This window comes from Vombatus ursinus, unplaced genomic scaffold, assembly GCF_900497805.2.
Source record: "Vombatus ursinus unplaced genomic scaffold, bare-nosed wombat genome assembly UNPS02014858.1, whole genome shotgun sequence".
NCBI classification, from domain to species: domain Eukaryota; kingdom Metazoa; phylum Chordata; class Mammalia; order Diprotodontia; family Vombatidae; genus Vombatus; species Vombatus ursinus.
The window spans coordinates 440,380-445,927 of NW_020954636.1; positions in this window are offsets into that span (position 1 = coordinate 440,380).

Below are 5,548 nucleotides of genomic sequence, written 5' to 3' on the forward strand. Positions count from 1 at the left end.
GGTAGTGAGTCTTTAAGCAAAGACAGGATGACCACTTTGGGGGGGTCCTTTGTAGAAGGAATTCTTGTTCAGGTATAGGCTGGATTTCTTTTGTTTTTTAATCTCTCTTGCAATGCTAAGATTGTATGATATTATTTCATCCTCATTAACCCTGTGAGGTTGTGAAGGTAATATTATTTTTATCTTATAAATGGAGAAACTGGAGTAAGAGTTTAAATGATTTTTCTAATATCACAAAGCTGGTGAGTGTCTGAACTAAGGCTCAAACTCAGGGGTGCCAATTCTAGAGTCAGAGCATTTGCCTCTACACCATAGTTACTTCCACTAGCCCAGAGATTTCACCCCCTGAGGTCTTAGGAGTTCTCTCATGTGGCAACTGTCTTAGGAATTTAGCTCTCTTGTTATCTCCTTTACCTTGCTTACATTGTGTTGAGTCATTACAGTGGCAACATTATACTCTAGCCTCTTCTTGAATGGAATGATAATTCAATCCTACAGGCAGTGATGATGTTATGAGTATAAATTAAGCAATCACAGGTCCATAAAATAGATAATAACCCTTGCCTGAGAGATAACCTCTGATGCTTTTCCTTCTTTATTAGAATACACCTCTTTAGTTTTCTATGCCTTTGTGTAGTCCTGGTAGAGCTATTCCCAGGAATTTGAACACCTGGATCAAAGCACATGAAGCACCCGAGGCAAGTATCATAAACCACTTCCTCAAATCAACTATTAAAAATAAAATAAGTTGTGAGTGCATGTGTGTGTGAGAGGGGGTAACCTAAAGGAAGAAAGAATCTTGTAACTTCTTATTTCAAGTAATCACACTTGCTAACTAGATGCTAAATTCAGTTGTTTTTATACTGTTAAAGGCATTAAAGTCCAGTCTCCACTCTCTAAATTTCAGGACCTCAGAAAGAAGTCTTAGTCATCCTTTCTTAATTATGTCTCTGAATTCAGGATCCTTTGGCCTGACTCCCCAAAGAGTCCAGATTCTTCTGGAATCCTGTTTTTTTTTAATTTTGTTATTTTTTTTTATTTTCATTTTAAAAAATTGAGTTCTGAATTCTCTTCCTACCACCCATCCCCCACTTATTGTGAAGACGAGAAATGTGATATCAATTATAAGTGTGAAATCATATAAAATGTATTTGCATGTTAGCCATATGGCAAAAAGCAAGAAAAATAATGAAAGTGAAAAAATTATGCTTCAATCTACATTCAGACTCCAGTTTTTCTCTAGGGATGGATAGCATTTTTCATCATAAGTCCTTCAGAATTTTCTTGGATCATTGTGTTGATCAGAATAGCTAAGTCATTCACAGTTGATCATCATACAATATTGCTATTACTGTGAACAATGTTCTCCTGGTTCTGTTCACTTCACTCTCCATCAGTTTCATATAAGTCTTCCTAGATTTTTCTGAAACTATCTTGCTTGTCATTTCTTATAGCAAAGTAGCATCCCATCACAATCATATTCCATAACCTGTCCATCCATTCTCCAATTGATAGGTATCCCCTCCCCTCAAGTTTCAGTTCTTTGCCACTACAAAAAGCTATTTTTTGTACATGTAATACCTTTTCTTTTTAGTTTTTATCTCTTTTGGGATATAGGCCTAATAGCAGTATTGCTAGATCAAAGGGTATACACATTTTATAGCCCTTTGGAAATAGTTCTAAATTGCTCTCCAGAATGGTTAAATCAGTTCACAACTCCACCAACAGTATATCCATGTCCCAATTTTTCTACATCCCCTCCAACATTTATCATTTTACTTTTCTGTCATATTAGCCAATCTGATAATTGTGGGGTGGTACCTCAGAGTTGTTTTAATTTGCATTTTTCTAATCAATAGTGATTTAGAGCATTTTTCATATGACTATAGGTTGCTTTGATTTCTTTACCTGAAAACTGCCTGTTCATATCCTTTGACCATTTATCAATTGGAGAATGACTCATATTCATATGAATTTGACTCAGTTATCTGATTGGTTGTTATCCTCTGTTCTTGAAGAGGACCAAAATGACACCCCTATGCTAGAGTCAAGTTTCAGTGTGTCCAACTGTGGCTGATCAGACCAATATGAACTCGAAATGTTCTACCACAGGTCGGGCACAAGTAGTCCATGTGAACATCTGTGCTGTATTCTCTAAATTTGCGCATCTTTCATTTCTTTACATATTTGAGAAATGAGGCCTTTATCAGAGAAACTTGCTGTAAAATTTTTCCCCAGTTTTCTGCTTTCCTTCTAATTTTGGCTACATTGGGTTTGTGCAAAATCTTCCTAATTTAATGTAATCAAAATTATCCATTTCCTTTGATCTTCTTTATCTTTTATTTTGTCCTAAGTTCTTCCCTTCCCATAGATCTTACAGGAAAAATTTTCCATACTCTTCTAATTTTCTTACGACATCACCCTTTATGTCTAGATCAGGTACCCATTTTGACCTTATCTTTGTATATGTTGTGAGATTTTGGTGTACACCCAGTTTCTGTCAAACTGCTTCCCAGTTTTTCCAGCATTTTTTCAAACATTGAGTTCTTGTACCAAAAGCTTGAATCTTTGGGTTTATCAAATACTAGATTACTATGGTATTTACTACTGTGTATTGTGTATCTAATCTATTCCACTGATCCACCACTCTGTTTCGTAAGCCAGTATCAGATTGTTTTAATGATTACCACTTTGTAATACAGTTTGAAATCTGGTACTGTTAGGTCACTTTCCTTCACAATTTTTTCATTGATTCCCTTGATTTTCTTGACCTTTTGTTTTCCAAATGAATTTTATTATTTTTTCTAACTCTATAAAATAAATTTTTGATAATTTGATATGGCACTGAATAAGTAAATTAGTTTAGGTAGAATTGTCATTTTTATTATATTGGTTTGGCCTATCCATGAGCAATTCGTATTTTTTCCCAATTGTTTAGATTTGTCCTTATTTGTATGAAAAGTGTTTTGTAATTATGTTCATGTAGTTTCTGGGTTTCAAGTAGACTCCCAAGCATTTTGTGTTGTCTAGAATTGTTTTCAATGAAATTTCTATTTCTGGCATTCAATTTGAGCTTATTTCCTCATTTTTGAGGGGGTCTCTTAGTCCAAACCAACTTTAATTAGATTCTTCTTTCAATAATTGAGTTTCTCTTTCAAGCTTTGGATATCTGGGTGCCTTTTCCTATAATTATTTTGCAGGTTTATAGTTAATCTAGTTTGTCTTTTAAAGACAGAGGAATGTTTCCCCTTGCTTATCCATAACCAGCTTGTCCTTAGTGTATCAGATCTAAGGCACAAATATAACTATTGTCAAGCTATCACAGCATCAAGCTGATAATAATCAGAGGTAATTCCCAGTGAATTTACTCATGGATCCAGGATGATAAGTAAGATGTTTCTAAACGGTATTTCCAGACCCGGGATATTAAACAAATGTTCTTTTCTAGCTTTTAATCCCCAAAACCTAGCATTTTGTTTTGCACATGGTAGACACTCACAACATGATTGGTGATTTAGATGAGAAATCCTAAATTTTGAGGTCCTTGTAAGGTTGATGACCTTAGGTAGGGGGAAGCAAGGGAAGATGTGTCAAGGCTGGAGAGTGATGCCTTGGTGGTGGGGGGGTCTAATTACTCTAAGTGAAGCAAATTATGGGGAGGATGGAAAAGGGCACCAGAAGAAAGGAGCTATGTCTTCTTATTCCTTATTTCCCTGCCATATCTTGGGGAAGCATTCTGTTTTGGCTTCATTCTCTGAATTTTCCATTTCATTATACCCTCTATGTGAGCCCCATTCTTTGTGAACTCCCTAGCATGGCAGAAAAATGATGAATGGCACATATCTGTACCTAGGTTTCTCAATGATTACTGACTGATCATCTTGTTAAATTCTAAGGCATTCTTAGTCTGAGTTAGAAGTAGCAATTAGAATATGAGCAGCAGCATACACAGTAGGTAGCTTGCTAAAAATTGAGAAGACCAGGGTACCATTTTCATCCCTGACACTTACTTTCTATGTGAACATAGGAACTTCACTGAGACCTCAGTTTCCTTCTCTGTAAAATGGACTTAATAAATCCTATAATGACTACTTCACAGGGTTGTTGAGAAGCTCAAAACAAATGATGGACAGAAAGTCTTTTGGATATATTTAAACTACTATACAAATATCAAAGTGTTTTTGTTCTTTTGGTCTGGTCTTTCGATTTCTTAAGTGTCTGGAGCCCTAGTGAGAAAGTCTCCCCTATCAATGCACATCAGTAACTGTTCTGCAACAGACTGTCTTAGAGAGGTGCTTTGGGGCACTGAGCCAGTTAAGTGACTTACACAGTCAGTACGTGTCAGAGGTAAGACTTGATCTTAGGGATTTACTGATTCCATGACTAAGTCATACTGCCTTTTCAGTTATTATTATGTCAGTTATATTATTAATTGCTTATATTATACTATCATGGCCACAATCTTATTCAGACAACCTGTTTCCTATTCCACAACTCCCTCTGCTAAGAACCAACTCTTCATCATTCTTCATCACCCCTATGTACCTCCTTACACTCAACACACACACACACACACACACACACACAGAAGGATACATATATGCCTGTCTTTGTCTATAACAGACTTCTCCCTTATTCATTATTCTTTCAGATCTTCTTCTCTCCTGAAAGCTCCTGTCACTGGTCCTCTCCCCCTAATCTAGACATTCCCTTTTTATCACTTCCCACCTCCCTACCAAGGAAAGACCATGTTAATACTGTTATTCCTGTACAGGCCTCTAGAGGTATCTCAGCTGGCTAGATCTTCTCAAGACCATAGACTCTTATCTAATTCTGAAATAACTTTCCTCTTCCTTCTACTTCAAAGTTGCTGATAAAATGTTATGTGCCTCTTTCCCAGGCTTCTTCCCACCAGTGAATACTCTGCACTATTGTTAAGTTTAAAGGATTAAAGTTAGAAATGAAGAGGAATTTCTTGAGAAAGAGGACCACAGAAAACTACTGACTGAGGAAGATGATGGAATCTTCTTCTCTATCTTAGAAGAGCTTGACAAATGCCTGATAAACCATGAGAAAGATAATCCTTGGTGGTGTAGTGGAAATTATTTGTAGCCAAGAGACTTGGATTCTAGATCTGGTGCTGCTATAAAGAATGATGTAATGTTGAGCAAGTTACCTCTCTGGACCTTACTTTACCCATCTATAAGAAGAAAACATTAAACTAGTTTACTTTTAGGTCCTTTCACGTACTAACATTCTATGATGCTATACATGCTGGATGATATAAGACAATGTCTAGGGAAGTGGTCTGTGAGTTCATTGCAGAGTGGAGGACCCATCAATTGATGGTGATGAAGATCAAAGTTGATGATTTAAATTCTGTTTCTCTGAGCTCTGCTAGGACTAGGCATGTGGCACAAAGTAAGGTAGCAGAAGGCTCCTTTCTACACACAGAGAAGCAAGGATGGCAACAGAGAGAATGAACTAATTCTATCCCAGCAATTCCAAAGAAGACTCGCCTAAGAGCTACATTATTTCCTCTTGTCCA